We start from the raw sequence: 16,854 nt of genomic DNA on the forward strand, positions 1-16,854 counted from the left end.
CCACAAAAGCCTTAGTGGAAAATGTGGACAAGGAGCAGATCAGAATAATTGCCAAAAGGAACTTAGGTTGTATACTGCCCACAGCAAATGTGTGTGCAAAATGTTTCTCTCATTTAGGGCAGACAGAAATAGTATGAGAGGCGTCTCCACAGAAAAAACACAGCTTATTACGCCATCTAAACTCCCGACGTTGCGCCCTAGACAAAACCCCATCACATTGCATAGGTTCAGATATTTGTTCAAAAGGTGGCAGCGCCTCGCGTGTAGTTTTAGGTTCACGTAAATGCTGATCAACTTGAATGGCTAATGACATAGAGCCATCCAGACCATAGGGAACAGGAAATCCCACCTTATCATCTTTTACGGTCTCTGACAAACCTTTCCGAAAGAGAGCTGCCAATGCACTATCATTTCATGTAGTAAGGACTGCCCACTTTCGGAATTTTTGACAGTACAACTCTGCAGGATCCTGACCATGGTTTAATGCCAACAGGGTTCTCTCAGCTTGATCAACGGCATTAGGTTCATCATACAACAACCCCAAGGCCTGAAAAAATGCATCCACATTAGTCAGAATAGGATTTTCAGGTGTCAGAGAGAAAGCCCAATCTTGGGGATCGCCGCGCAGCAAGGAGATGACAATTTTAACCTGCTGCACAGAGCTCCCCGATGAGTTAGGCTTCAAAGTAAGAAATAATTTACAATTATTCTTAAAATTCAGAAATTTAGACCGATCCCCAGAAAACATATCAGGAGTAGGAATCTTGGGTTCAGCAGCATGTGACTGAATAAAGTAGGTGGAAATTCCCTGTACTTCAGCAGCAAGCTGCTCCACACGATCAGACAGTTGCTTAATCTCCATTAGGAAAAAAATCCTCCTACGGCCCCAGAGAAAAAGAGGAAAAAATACTTAGAAAAAAAAAAAATTCTGACACTTTTTTTTTTCTTTCTCTAACAATTCTTTCCTGCTTTTGAGTACCCTAGAATCTGCGGTATGGCTGGTGATTCTGTTATGAATGGGAAACCGAGGAGGAAAAAAAGACAACAAGCTAAGTCTCAGAAAACCAGAGAAGTTGGTAACTATGCAGATTGCAGATCCCTGATCTTAACCGCAACAACTAGCAGCAGTCGTGGAGCGTTTCTACGTTGGTCCTAGACGCCTCGTCACAACTGGAGAACTACATAAGCGTAAAGCAGGAAAAGAGGAAAACTAACTGCCCCAGAGCAGACCCCAAAGGAAAGACAGCCCCCCACATGTATTGACGGTGAAACAAGATGAAAATACAAACAAAGGCAGAAAAATAGGCTGAGCAAACGATGGGGCCCGGCTAACTAAAAAGGACAGAAAAGGAAAGACATTGTCTGCAATCTGCCAAAAAAACCTACAGAAATATTGTCCAACACTTCTGATAGCAAAATTAACCCAGAAGTCACTAGACTTCTAAACCTATATCAGCACTCTGAAACATTCTGAGACAGAGCAAAAAAAGAGGCCAATCTAATAAGGGACAAAAAGCAGATTGGCAAATACTGATTAATAGGAGTGGAATTTCAGCATAGCCCCAGCAGGGGCAGGCTGATTACACAAAAAACTGAATTGACCAACAAGCGCAAGTGTGAACAATAGCAAAAAACAAACTTAACTTGAGAAGACTGGAAGAGAGCTGAAGTCCAGGACCTGAGAAGCAGGCTGAATCACCAGCACCTGGATAGGACGTCAGCTGTCTTATATCCAGTCTGATACTCAAGAGATCCAATCGTTATCTTCCTCATCAGGTGGCAGATCAATACCACTAAAACCAACAGCACTACCTCCTGTCACCACCAAAGGGAAAACGGAAGGGGGAACTCTCAACTGTTGGAGCAGAAAATGAGTTCATGACAGTCCCCTATCTGGGGACCATATATTAAATGGATTTTTAGAACAGGGAGATGGAAAAAGAGCTTGCTCTATTCACTCAATGTATCGTCCTGTCATTGCAGTATCTTCGGGGATGGTGCGCACTCTCTAAACCGGTTTTCAAAAACAGACTGATTTGAATTGAAACCAAAGCAAGTTGTCTTTTCAAAGCAACATTTGAATGCTTTTTTCAACTTTGGTTGCTCTGCATTAGTTTTTTCATGGTCCGCGTTTCACATTTCAAATTCCTTTGGCTTGATTTAACTTGACCAACTCTGCTACATCAAGTGTTATTCACCTATATAGGGAAGGCATTGTATTGTATTCAATCTGTAATTTAACCCTTTATCGACAAAGCCATTTGTAGGTTAAAGACCAGGCCTTAATTTTGAAATCAGACCACTGCCAATTTATGTGCTTATAACTCTGGAACTCTTCAACGGATCCTGCTGATTCTGAAAATGTTTTTTAGTGATATATTGTACTTCACGCTAGTGGGAAATTTTTTTTGATATGACTTGCGTTTATTTATGAAAAAAATGATAATATGGCAAAAAATTCTAAAAGTTAACAATTTTCTAACTTTTAATTTTTATGCCCTTAAATCAGAGAGATATGTCACAAAAAATAGTTAATAAATAACATTTCCCACATGTCTACTTTACATCAGCACAATTTTGGTCACAAAATTTTTTCTTTTTAGGAAGTTATAAGGGTGAAAAGTTGATCAGCGATTTCTCATTTTTACAACAAAATTTACAAAACCCTTTTTTTAGGGACCATCTCACATTTGAAGTCACTTTGAGGGGTCAATATGACAGAAAATACCCAAAAGTGACGCCATTCTAAAAACTGCACCCCTCAAGGTGTTCAAAACCACATTCAAGAAGTTTATTAAGCCTTTAGGTACTTCACAAGAATTGAAGCAATGTGGAAAGAAAAAATGAACATTTAACTATTTTCCCCAAAATTTATCTTTGGACACAATTTTTTTTATTTTGTCAAGGGTTTCAGGAGAAAGTACACTGACACACCATGTGTGGAGGAAGACCAATATTTAGGTGCATGGCAGAGCTCAGAAGGGAAGGAGCATCATTTGAGATTTTGAATGTCAAATTGGCTGGAATCGAGAGTGGATGCCATGTCACGTTTGGAGAGCCCCTGATGTACCTAAACAGTGGAAACCCCACATAAGTGACCCCATTTTGGAAACTAGACCCCCCAAGGAACCTATCTAAATTTTTGGTGAGCACTTTGAACCCCCAAGTGCTTAACAGAAGCTTATAACGTATAGCCGTAAAATTAAAAAATCATATTTTTTCCAGAAAAAAATGATCTTTTCACCCCCAATTTTTATTTTCACAAGGGTAACAGGAGAAATAGGACCCAAAAAGTTGTTGTGCAATTTGTCCTGAGTATGCTGATACCCCATATGTAGGGGTAAACCACTATGATCGCCTTACTACGATCCTTGGGAGGCAGAATGCCCAAATCCACAAAAGGTGAAGAATTGGTTTTATTTTTTACCTTGTTCCTCGCTCAGTATTAGTGATTAGGCGACTTTATTTCTCGGGTCGGTGCAATTACAGCGATATCAGATTTATATCCTTTTTTCATGTTTAGCGTCTGTCACACACTAAAAGACGCTTTTTTTTGTAAGTATTTTTTGTAAGAAATTTTTCAATCGCCGTATTTTGAGAGCTATAATTTTTCCATATTCCGGTCGACAGAGTCATGTGCAGGCTTGTTTTTTGCGGGACGAGCTGACGATTTTATTGGTACCATTTTCGGGCACATAACGGTTTTTGATCACTTTTTCTTCTGATTTTTGTGGCGGCAGAATGAACAAAAACTAGCAATTCAGGAATTGCTTTTTTTTTTTTTCATCGTTCCACGTGTGGTAAAATTAGTTTGGCAGCTTTATTCTTCGAGTCACTATGATTACAGCGATACCTCATTTATCTTTTTTTATGTTTTGGTGTTTTTACACAATAAAAACTTTATAGAAATAATAATTATTTTCACATCACTTTATTCTGAGAGCTATAACTTTTTTATTTTTCCGCTATTGGAGCTGTATGGCAGCTCGCTTTTTGCGGGACAAGATGACATTTACAGCCGTACCATGCTTATTTGTATCCGTCTTTTTGATTGCGTGTTATTGCACTTTTTCCAAGTGGTATGATCATACCGCTTGGAAAAAGTATAATTTGCTACTTTTTTGTGTTTTTTTTTACGGCGTTCACTGAAGGGGTTAACTAGAGTGACGCTTTTATAGATTGGATTTTTACGGATGCGGCGATATGAAACATTTATTTTTTTGTTTATATATATATATTGTGAGGTAGTGCTGTCATTTAAGTAGGGGATCACTCGCTCAGCAGCCACAAAAACCAGATCTGGCACAGGTTTTCATAAAGCATAAGCATAGTCCATGCGGTTTATTGTGCAGCATAAACCAAAGCAAGTAATATACAGTTCCCATCAGCATAGCGTCCTTTGACAGAGCTTCTCTCTGTCCTCCCTGTGGTCACACAGGTTAGCATACACAGGCTCTTCAGCCTCATCATTATCTCACCCACGTCAGGGTTTCCTCAGGACTGTTTCTCCACACTGCAGACACCCACTCTCTCCTCTGGGACTCTCAGACGCTGGCAGCCATTACTCCCAGCCACACACAGGCTGTTAGCCAGGAGACAACTCTCCTCATGGGACCTTCCGCTCTGGACCAACCAGGTCCCTGCATTCACCCCTTGTGACTCACCCTGGCCACATTATATTGTTCATAGCCACGCCCACTGGGTCTCATGACTCTGACCTCATCACAGATCCTTCAGGCATTTTCACACTCTTTACAACAGTGCTTTAAACACAACCCCTGGGTGGGTTTGTAGGTAACCAGGTCCGCCCATCTCTCTAGTTACCTGGAGACTTCTCCCTTACACGTAGAAACGACACCTCAGCAGTATCACTGCTGGTCAATACATGCATCAGTCTCCATCTCAAGGCCACCCACCTTGAGATACATAACGGTCCTTCATGGTTCTGCCATTCATCCTTTCTCCTAGGACATCCGCACAGCGCCCCCTAGCGGACACAGTGGTCATTACACCACAATATATATACTTTTTTTTACATAAAAATGTGTATTTTAGGGGAATATTTAGGGGATTTTTTTAAATTATTTTTTAATATTTCTTTTTACATATTTTTTTTTTAAAATGTTTTCTTTTTTACCTTGTCCCTTTATAGGACTTTCACTTTCACTTTAGGTATAATACATTACAATGCTGGAGCATTGTAATGCATTATACCTATGCTGAAAGCTGCTGATACCATGCTGTGAGCATGGTCTCAGCAGCTTTCCGTAGCTGAATGACCCGGTGGTTGTCATGACACCTCCGGGTCATCATGGCACAGGTCAGGCCCCGCGATTACATTGCGGAAATGCCGACCTGAGGCAGAGGGAGCCCCCGACCCTCTGCCTCCCCTCTGAATGCTGCGATCATGCTTGATTGAAGCACTCAGGGGGTTAACAGCCAGGGGTGGCAGGGGCGTTGCTCCTGGCTGTCAGTGAAGGATGCTCAGCCACTGCAGTGCTGAGCTCCTGCACTGAGATCAGGCAGGAGAGGCTGAAATTTCAGCCTCTCCTGCCCGATCGCTGCTGTGTCAGTCAATTTGACTGACCAATCAAAGCTGTCGGCACTGAACTGTCACTGCGTGTTTCCACGCAGTAACCAGGGGTTCACCTATAATGAGGCAAGTTAAGCCTGTGGCTCAGGCGGCAGGCAGCTGCTGTGCACAGGGGGCGGCATTATGCACTTTGCTACCCACAGCACCTACAATTTAGCCTCTGCATGCTGGTGCTGCTGGTAGCATGCAGAGGCTTGTAATTGATGAGGTCACAGGAAGGGAGGAGTCAGGTCCCCCTTATCATGTGACCCCTGACTCCTCCCCTCCTGTGACCTCATCACAGGTCCTGTGTGCATCAGCCCTCGGTCTATGCATGACTCTGCTGTGCTGGTTGTCATCGGGCTGAGTGAGGGAAGTTTGTGTGGGGTCGGAGGGGTTTACAGGGTGGATGTAGCATAGCTGCACGTGTGCAAAGTGTACGGAGCAGAGCCATGTGTGTGCGAGGTGTATGGAGCGGAGCCATGTGTGTGGGAGGTGTACGGAGCGGAGCCATGTGTGTGTGAGGTGTACAGAGTGGAGCTGCACGTGTGTGAGGTGTACGGAGCAGAGCCGCACGTGTGCGAGGTGTACGGAGCGGAGGTGCACATGTGCGAGGTAAATGGAGCAGAGCCATCTGTGTGCGAGGTGCATGGAACGGAGTCACGCGTGTGCGAGGTGTACGGAGCAGACTCGTGTGTGAGGTGTATGGAGCGGAGCCGCGCGTGTGCGAGGTGTATGGAGCGGAGCCATATGTGTATGGGGCGTACAAAACGGAGCCCTGTGTGTACGAAGTGTATGGAGCTGAGCCGTGTGTGTATGGAGCATAACAGAGCCGTGTGTGTACGGAGAGGAGTCACGTGTGTGCTAGGTGTACGGAGCAAAGCCGCATTTGTACAAGGTTTACTGAGTGGAGCCATGTGTGTACAAGGTGTACAGAGCATGACCACATGTGTAAAAGGTGTACGGAGCAGAGCCGCATGTGTACGAGGTTTGCGGAGCCGTGTGTACAGAGTGGAGCCGCGTGTGTGCGAGGTGTATGGAGCAGAGTCATCTGTGTGCGAGGTGCATGGAGCGGAGTCGCGCGTGTGCGAGGTGTACGGAGCAGACTCGTGTGTGCGAGGTGTATGGAACGGAGCTGCGTGTGTGCGAGGTGTATGGAGCGGAGCCGTGCATGTGCGAGGTGTACGGAGCGGAACCGTGTGTGTGCGAGGTGTACAGAGCAGAGCCACGTGTATATAGGACATACTAAACGGAGCCCTGTGTGTACGAAGTGTACGGAGCTGAGCCGTGTGTGTATGGAGCAGAACAGAGCTGTATGTGTACGGATTGGAGTCACGTGTTCGAGGTGTATGGAGCAAAGCCGCATGTGTACAAGGTTTACTGAGTGGAGCCATGTGTGTACAAGGTGAACAGAGCGTGGCCACATGTGTAAAAGGTGTATGGAGCAGAGCCGCATGTGTACGAGGTTTGTGGAGCCGCATGTGTACGGAGCGGAGCCGTGTCTATGGAGTGGAGCCGCGTGTGTGCGAGGTGGACAGAGCGGAACTGCGTGTGTACAAGGTTTACGGAGCGGAGCCGTGTGTGTACAAGGAGTACAGAGCATAGCCACGTGTGTAAAAGGTGTACAGAGCAGAGCCGCATGTGTACGAGGTTTACTGAGTGTAGCCATGTGTGTGCGCGTGAGGTGTGCAGAGTGGAGCCGCGTGTGTACGAGATGTATGGAGCGGAGCAGCATGTGTACGGAGCGGAGCCGCGTGTGTACGGGGTGTATGGAGCGGAGCCGCGTGTGTACGGGGTGTACAGAGTGGAGCCGCGTGTGTACGGGGTGTACGGAGCGGAGCTGCATGTGTACGGGGTGTACGGAGTGGAGCTGCGTGCGTATGGGGTGTACGGAGTGGAGCCGCCTCTGCCCCGGCCGGGAGCTTACTTTTCCCGCGGACACAGGAGTACACGGCGGAGCCCCGAGGAGCACTTTAAAATTCGCACATGACGTTCCACCGGAAGTGACGTGCTAGAAGCTAACCGGAAATGGGGTAATTTCAGGAGGAGATTGTGACGGAACCATTGAGGCACTTCAGGGAATGCTTCAGATCCATCACCGTGTCCTCCTCCAACAGCGCAGACAGCGTGATTGCCTTGGACTCGGGGATGCTGGCCATGTGAGAGCGGATCATGATATGTCCTGCATCGGGAGGCTCAAGTGAGCACTACAATGGGAGCCGGGCTGCTATAGTATCTTTATAGAATCTTTCTTTCTTTCTCTCTCTGTTCTTTCTTTCTCTAATCTTTCTTTTTTTTCTTTCTCTCTCTGTTCTTTCTTTCCTCTTTCTCTCTCTTCTTTCTTTCTCTCTGTTCTTTCTTTCTTTCCCCTCTTCCTTTCTCTCTGTTCTTTCTTTCGGTCTGTTCTTTCCCCTCTTTCTCTCTCTCTCTAATCTTTCTTTCTTTTTCTCTCTGTTTTTTCATTCTCTCTCTGTTCTTTCTTCCTTTCTCTCTCTCTCTGTTCTTCCTTTCTCTCTCTGTTCTTTCTTTCTCTCTCTTTTCTCTTTCTTTCCCCTCATTCTTTCTTTCTGTGTTCTTTTTTTTCTCTCTCTGTTCTTTATTTCTTTCCTCTCTTTCTCTCTCTCTGTTCTTTTTCTCTCTGTTCTTTCTCTCTGTTCTTTCTTTCCCCTCTTTCTTTCTCTCTCCCTCTCTGTTCTTTCTTTCTTTCCCCTCTTTCTTTTTTCTCTCGCTCTCTGTTCTTTTTTCTGTCCCCTCTTTCTTTCTTTCTCTATCTCTGTTCATTTTTTCTGTCCCCTCTTTCTTTCTCTCTCTGTTCTTTCTCTATTTCTTTCTTTTTTTCTTCTTTCCTTCTCTCTCTGTTCTTTCTTTCTTTCTTCTCTTTCTTTCTCTCTCTGTTCTTTCTTTCTATCTCTGTTTTCTTTTTTCCTCTCTCTGTTCTTTCTTTCTTTTCCTCAGTCAGTGTACCCACAGTACCGGTAGAATAAGAGGGGTAGGAAACTAGCTGGAACTGGTCACATTGAGCCTCTCATACTTTTTACTGGTGTATAATCATATGCCCTGAGCACCCCCATAAAGTGGGCCAGCCCCAGACAACAGGGTACAAACAAATCACTATTACTATCAGTCCAAGTGGACAATTTATATACGTAAAGTTAATGATGTCCCTGTGCCAAGCAGTGCGGAGGATCAGAATACACTGAGGAGACCAGAGCAGGGGTATGGGGAGAAGAATTATATGGGGCCCATTTTTGCTGTATGAAGTAATATATGGGGCCCATTATACTGTATGAAATAATATATGGGGTCCAATATACTGTATGGAGCATTATATGGGGCCCATAATACTGTATGCAGTAATATATGGGGTCCATAATACTGTATGGAGCATTATGTGGTGATAGGGGTTGACTTTCTGTTTGTTGTGGATCTGACTGCTGGGACCCCCATGATCCTGGGAAACGTAGCTTTGAAGAGCACCCTGTAAATGGAGCTGTGGTCAATCATACGCACTGTGGTGCCATTCACATGTGGCTCTTCAAATAACTCCTTTAAGAGAGTGATGAGGGGACGACAAAGTATAGCAAAAATTCACTGATTGGGGCTGATGAGTGTTATAGTTTGTGGGCTGGTGGGATTTGTGTGGCAGGGCTGCATTTCTTTCCCAGTCCGGCCCTGTGCCACGCCTACCATTGCCATTAATGATCCTTGTTCTGCATACTTCTGTGTTGTTCTTGTATGTGCATGCGATAGCACTGCCATCCTTGTGTTTGGACACCTCTTTCTTTCTATTTATCTAAATCAAAATGTCCACTATTGTACTCAGTTTTACAATCTAGATATAAAAATTTACTTTGTGTGCGGGTGGGGGTGTCATTCTGCTGTTCGCCTCAGGCAGCAAAGAGGCTAGGTTCACCCCTGGCAGTGACAGTTCAAAGCCATGACGTGCACAGTCCATCCTGGTGCGGTAACTTACAACTGCCCATGACAGACTGTGCACGTCAATGGACATTAAGGGGTTAAATAATGATCTATCTCGGCCTCTACTGCTTGGTAGGTACAGGTGTGATAAGCTGCAGTATTGTGTTACGCTTTGGATAGATACATTTCTGCACACCCACCTGCTACAAGGCCTACAGCCCATTGCCCTCATTACTTCCCGCCTTAATTCAAGTATCCAATGTGTAGTTAAGTTATTCAATTTCTAACACATTCCTGACTCAATTATGGCTATTTTGAAACATTGTCACCCTCTTGTGGCCTGCCAACTTTTAAATTTTGAAATTTGCTTTTACATTTTGAATTTATATATGTATATATATATATATATATATATACATATATATATGTATTTGTGTATATTTATATGAATTCAATAAAAAAGAAACAATTTATCTGTTGTGTTAACTGAATGTTCGGCCTACGTTCACCAGTCTAAGAGTATTCTAGTGGCTTATGGCAGCTATGTGCGCTGCCTGCCTGCAGTAGATAGAATGTATTCTATTCATGGAACACTTTGACTCGTCACAATGGGCCAATGGAACAATTGGATCACGTGTCACAATGGGCCAATGGAACAATTGGATCACGTGTCACAATGGGCAGCCTAGAGTTTTTAACAGCTGCGTGGCAGCAGCCAGCTTCAGTCTGCTGAGGGAGCCACAGCAGACAGTTGGGGGGGTGGTGGGACCACCCTTGTTGTTATCAGTTTAATAACTGATACGTCCCCTATCTGGGGACCATATATTAAATGGATTTTTAGAACAGGGAGATGGAAAAAGAGCTAGATCTATTCACTCCATGTATCGCCCCGTCATTGCATTATCTTCGGGGATGGTGCGCTCTCTCTAAACTGGATTCCAAAAATAGAATGAATTGAATTGAAACCAAAGCAAGTTGTCTTTTCGTAGCAATATTTGAATGCTTTTTTCAACTTTGAATAACAGTATAGCTGACAGGGAATCTTAGTCTGGAGAGAGTATAAATACCCCTCCCAGATCCAAAGAGAGGCCGGCAAAAGTTAACCCTGTGAGAACAGGACATTTACCATGTCCTAACCATGACACTTTTCTCAACTTTGGTTGCTCTGCATTAGTTTTTTCTTGGTCCACGTTTCACATTTCAAATTCCTTTGTCTTGATTTAACTTGACCAACTCTGCTACATCAAGTATTATTCACCTCTATATGGAAGGCATTGTATTGTATTCAATCTGTAATTTAAATAATGATCTATCTCGGCCTTTGCTGCTTGGCAGGTACAGGTGTGATAAGCTGCAGTAATGTGTTTCGCTTTGGATAGATACATTTCTGCACACCCACCTGCTACAAGGCCTGCAGCCATGTGTAGTTAATTTATTCAATTTCTAACACATTACTGACTCAATGATGGCTATTTTGAAACATTGTCACCCTCTTGTGGCCTGCCAACTCTTACATTTTGAAATGTACTTTTAACCCCTTAACCCCCAAGGGTGGTTTGCATGTTCATAACCGGGCCAATTTTTACATTTCTGACCACTTTGCTTTTTTGAGGTAATAACTCTGGAAGGCTTCCATGGATCCTGGTGATTCTGACAATGTTTTCTCGAGACATATTGTACTTCATGCTAGTGGTAAAATTTCATTCATATAACTTGCGTTTATTTGTGAAAAAAACGGAAATGTGGCGAAAATTTCGCAATTTTCTAACTTTGAATTTTTATGCCCTTAAATCACAGAGATACGGCACACAAGAAACTTAATAAGTAACATTTCCCACATGTTTACTTTACATCAGCAGAATTTTGGAACCCAATTTTTTTTTCTTAGGACGTTATAAGGGTTAAAAGTTGACCAGCGATTTTTCATTCATGCAACACCATTTTATTTTTACGGACCACATCACATTTGAAGCCACTTTGAGGGGTCTATATGATAGAAAATACCCAAAAGTGACACCATTCTAAAAACTGCACCCCTTAAGGTGCTCAAAACCACATTCAAGAAGCTTATTAACCCTTCAGGTGCGTCACAGGAATTTTTTGAATATTTAAAAAAATGAACATTTAACTTTTTTTCACAAAAAATTCTTCATGTTCTATTTTTTTTATTTTACCAAGGGTAACAGGAGAAGTTGGACTGCAAAAGTTATTGTGCAGTTTTTCCTGAGTACGCTGATACCTGATATGTGGGGGGAACCACTGTTTCGGCGCATGGCAGAGCTCTGAAGGGAAGGAGCGCTGTTTGACTTTTTCAATGCAAAATTGGCTACAATTCAGATCGGACGCCATGTCACGTTTGGAGAGCCCCTGATGTACCTAAACAGTGGAAACCCCCCACAAGTGACCCCATTATGGAAACTAGACCCCCCAAGGAACTTTTCTAGATATGTGGTGAGAACTTTGAACCAACAAGGGCTTCACAGAAGTTTATAACGTACAGTGGTACAATTAAAAAATCATATTTTTCCACAAAAATGATCTTTTCACCCGCAATTTTTAATTTCCCAAGGGTAACAGGACCCTAAAAGTTATTGTGCAATTTGTCCTGAGTACGCTGATACCCCATATGTGGGTGTAAACTACTATTTGGGCGCATGGCAGAGCTCAGAAGGGAAGCAGCGCCATTTGCCTTTTTTGGTTGGAATTGAGATCGGACACCATGCCGAGATTGGAAAACCCCTGATGTACCAAAACAGTGGAAGCCCCCACAAAAGACACCATTTTGGAAACTAGACCCCCCAAGGAACTTATATAGATGTGTGGTGAGAACTTTGAACCCCCAAGGGCTTCACGGAAGTTTATAATGTACAGCCGTACAATTAAAAAATCATATTTTTTCCAAAAAAATGATCTTTTCACCCTCAATTCTTATTTTTCCAATGGTAACAGGAACCTAAAATTTATTGTGCAATTTGTCCTGAGTATGCTGATACCCCACATGTGGGGGTAAACCACTATTTGGGCGCATGGCAGAGCTCGGAAGGGAAGCAGCGCCATTTGACGTTTTTGGCTGGAATTGAGATCGGACACCATGTCGCGTTTGGAAAGCCCCTGATGTACCAAAACAGTAGAAACCCCCCACAAATTACACCATTTTGGAAACTAGACCCCCAAGGAACTTATCTAGATGTGTGGTGAGCACTTTGAACCCCCCAGTGCTTCACAGAAGTTTATAACGACCGGGCGTGAAAATAAAAAAATCGTATTTTTTCAACAAACATGATCTTTTAGTCCCCATTTTTTTTATTTTCCCAAGGGTACCAGGAGAAATTGGACCCCAAAAGTTGTTGCCCAATTTGTCCTGAGTATGCTGATAGCCCAAATGTGGGAGAAAACTACTGTATGGGCACACGTCAGGGCTCGGAAAGGAAGTAGTGACGTTTTGGAATGCAGACTTTGATGGAATGTTCTGCGGGTGTCATGTGCATTTGGAGAGCCTCTGATGTACCTAAACTATTGAAACTCCCAACAAGTGACCCCATTTTGGAAAATAGACCCCCCACAGAACTTATCTAGATGTGTGGTGAGCACCTTGAACCCCCAAGTGCTTCACAGAAGTTTATAAAGCCCGGGCGTGAAAATAAAATCATTTTTTCCACAAAAATGATATTTTTGCCCCCAATTTTTTATTTTCCTAAGGGTAACAGGAGAAATTGGACCCCAAAAGTTGTTTTGCAATTTGTCCTGAGTACGGTGATACCCTATATGTGGTGGTAAAACACTGTTTGGGCACATGGCAGAGCTTGGAAGGGAAGGAGCACCATTTGACTTTTTCAGCGCAGAATTGGCTGGAATTGAGATCAGACGCCATGTTGCATTTGCAGAGCACCTGATGTGCCCAAACAGTGGAAACTCCTCAATTTTAACTGCAACCCTAACCCCAACACACCCCTAACCCTAATGTCAGCCCTAACCCTAGCCCTAACCCTAACCCTAGCCCTAACCCTAACCCTAGCCCCAACCCTAACCCTAGCCCTAACCCTAACCCTAATGGAAAAATGGAAATAAATACATTTCTTTTATTTTATTATTTTTCCCTAACTAAGGGGGTGATAACGGGGGGTTTGATTTACTATTTATGGCAGTTTTTATATTTGGCAGCTGTCACACGCTAAAAGACGCTTTTTATTGTAAAAATAGTTTTTGCATCACCACATATTGAGAGCTATAATTTTTCCATATTTTGACCCACTGAGTCATGTGAGGTCTTATTTTTTGCAGGACGAGTTGACGCTTTTATTGGTATCATGTTCAGGCATGTGACATCTTTTGATCACTTTTTATTCCGATTTTTGGGACGCAGAATGAACAAAAACCAGCGTTTCATGAATTTCTTTTGGGGGGTGCGTTTACACCGTTCCGCGTGCGGTAAAATTGATAAAGCCATTTTATTCCTCGGGTCAGTACGGTTACAGCGATACCTCATTTAGGTTTTTTTTATGTTTTGGCACTTTTATGCAATGAAAACTATTTTACATAAAAAATAATTATTTTTGCATCGCTTTATTCTGCGAGCTATAACTTTTTTATTTTTTCACTCATGATGCTGTATGGCAGCTTGTTTTTTGTGGGACAAGATGACGTTTTCAGCGGTACCTTGCATATTTATATGCGTCTTTTTGATCGCACATTATTGCACTTTTTGTTCGGCGGTATGATAATAAATCATTATTTTTTGCTTCGTTTTTTATTTTTATTTTTTAAGGGGTTCCCTAAAGGGGTTAACTAATGGGACAGTTTTATAGGGTGGGTCGTTATGGACACGGCGATACCAAATATGTGTATTTTTAATTTATTTATTTTTTTATTTCCAAAAAATGAATTTATTAGGGAATATTTTACTTTTTTAATTTATTTAGCGATTTTTTAAAAATTATTTTTACAATTTTTTTTAACTTTATTACATTGTCCCAGGTGGCACATCACTGTCCTGTGACAGATCGCTGATATGTCATGTCACAGATCACTGTGACAGATCAGCGATCTGTCACAGGCACTGCACATGGCTTCCTCCTTGCCTGCGCTTTGCAGACATGAGGAAGCCAGCCCCCTGCAGGACCCCGAAGATCCCCGTCGCCATCTTGGATTCGGGGACCTGCAGGGATGGAGCCCCCCGCAGCAGCGCTGCACATTGCGCTGCTGTGGGGGGCTCAGGGAAGCACGGAGGGAGCCCCCTCCCTGCCGATGCTTCCCTTTAAACCCCGGTACACCGCGATCATGTTTGATCGCGGTGTGCAAGGGGTTAACGTGTCGGGGGTGGTCCGTGACTGCCCCTGACAGATTGTGCCGGGTGTCAGCTGTGATAATCAGCTGACACCCGGCCGCGATCAGCGGCGCTCACCACGTGGGCGCCGCTGATCGCTGTGACGTACTATCCCGTCCCTGGGAATTAAGTCCCAGGGCACATGGACGGGATAGTACATCACATGACAGAAAGGGGTTACATTTTGAATATATATATATATGTATTTGTGTATATTTATATGAATTCAATAAAAAAGAAACAATTTATCTGGCATGTTAATTGAATGTTCGGCCTACGTTCACCTGTCTGAGAGTATTCTAGTGGCTTGTAGCAGCTATGTGTGCTGCCTGCCTGCAGTAGATACCATGTGTTCCATTCATGGAACACTGTGATAGAATGTATTCTATTCATGGAACACTTTGACGCGTCACAATGGGCCAATGGAACAATTGGATCACGTGTCACAATGAACCAATGGATCAATTGGATCACATGTCACAATGGGCCAATGGAACAATTGGATCACGTGTCACAATAAGCAGTCCAGAGTATTTAACAGGTGCGCGGCAGCAGCCAACTTCAGTCTGCTGAGGAAGCCTCAGCAGACAGGAGGGGTGGTGAGGGGTGATGGGGGGGAAACAAGCTCGTTCTTATCAGTTTAATATCTGATACGTCCCCTATCTGGGAACCATATATTAAATGGATTTTTTGAACAGGGAGATGGAAAAAGAACTTGCTCTATTCACTCAATGTATCGCCCCGTCATTGCAGTAACTTCGGGGATGGTGCGCTCTTTCTAAACCCGTTTTCAAAAGAAAACTGATTTGAAAGGAAACCAAAGCAAGTTGTCTTTTCAAAGCAATATTTGAATGCTTTTTTCAACTTTGGTTGCTCTAAATTAGTTTTTTCTTGGTCCGCGTTTAACATTTCAAATTCCTTTGGCTTGATTTAACTTGACCAACTCTGCTACATCAAGTATTATTCACCTCTATATGGAAGGCATTGTATTGTATTCAATCTGTAATTTAAATAATGATTTATCTCGGCCTCTGCTGCTTGGTAGGTACAGGTGTTATAAGCTACAGTAATGTGCTTCGCTTTGGATAGATACATTTCTGCACACCCACCTGCTACAAGGCCTGCACCCCCTTGCCTTCATTACTTCCCGCCTTAATTCAAATATCCCATGTGTATTTAATTTATTCAATTTCTAACACATTCCTAACTCGATGAGAGCTATATTGAAATATTGTCACTGTCTTGTGGCCTGCCAACTTTCGAAATTTTGAAATTTACTTTTAAATTTTGAATATATATATATATATATATATATATATATATATGTGTGTGTATTTGTGTATATTTATATGAATTCAATAAAAAAGAAACAATTTATCTGGAGTGTTAATTGAATGTTCGGCCTACCATCACCTGTCTGAGAGTATTCTAGTGGCTTGTAGCAGCTATGTGCTCTGCCTGCCTGCAGTAGATAGAATGTGTTCCATTCATGGAACACTGTGATAGAATGTATTCTATTCATGGAACACTTTGACGCTTCACAATGGGCCAATGGAACAATTGGATCACGTGTCATAATGAGCCAATAGAACAATTGGATCAAGTGTCACAATGGGCCAATGGAACAATTGGATCACGTGTTACAATGGGCAGCCCTGAGTATTTAACAGCTGCGCATCAGCAGCCAGCTTCAGTCTGCTGAGGAAAGCCTCTGCAGACAGTTGGGGGGTGTGGGGTGGTGTGGGGGGAACTACGCTCATCCTTATCAGTTTAATATCTGATACGTCCCCTATTTGGGGACCATATATTAAATGGATTTTTAGAACAGGGAGATGGAAAAAGAGCTTATTCTATTTACTCCATGTATTGCCCCGTTATGGCAGTATCTTTGGGGATGGTGCGCTCTCTCTAAACCGGTTTCCAAAAACAGACTGAATTGAATTGAAACCAAAGCAAGTTGTCTTTTCAAAGCAAAATCTGAATGCTTTTTTCATCTTTGGTTGCTCTGCATTAGTTTTTTCTGGGTCCGCGCTGCACATTT

The 16,854-nt window shown here is 43.1% G+C and overlaps 1 non-coding gene and 2 pseudogenes across 1 annotated transcript; all 3 read left to right on the top strand.

The window, feature by feature from the left end:
* The first annotated feature begins 10,237 nt into the window (after positions 1-10,237).
* LOC141047509 (U2 spliceosomal RNA) lies at positions 10,238-10,416 on the top strand (annotated as a pseudogene).
* Positions 10,417-15,422: 5,006 nt separating this feature from the next.
* On the top strand, positions 15,423-15,591 carry LOC141047499 (U2 spliceosomal RNA; annotated as a pseudogene).
* Positions 15,592-16,530: 939 nt separating this feature from the next.
* Positions 16,531-16,721, top strand: LOC141047498 (U2 spliceosomal RNA). Its single transcript, XR_012219823.1, has one exon. It is a non-coding gene; the product is annotated as a U2 spliceosomal RNA (small nuclear RNA).
* The last annotated feature ends 133 nt before the right edge of the window (positions 16,722-16,854 follow it).

This window comes from Dendrobates tinctorius, unplaced genomic scaffold (genome assembly GCF_039654945.1).
Source record: "Dendrobates tinctorius isolate UK_male_01 unplaced genomic scaffold, ASM3965494v1 ptg000127l, whole genome shotgun sequence".
In the NCBI taxonomy this organism is placed as follows: Eukaryota; Metazoa; Chordata; class Amphibia; order Anura; family Dendrobatidae; genus Dendrobates; species Dendrobates tinctorius.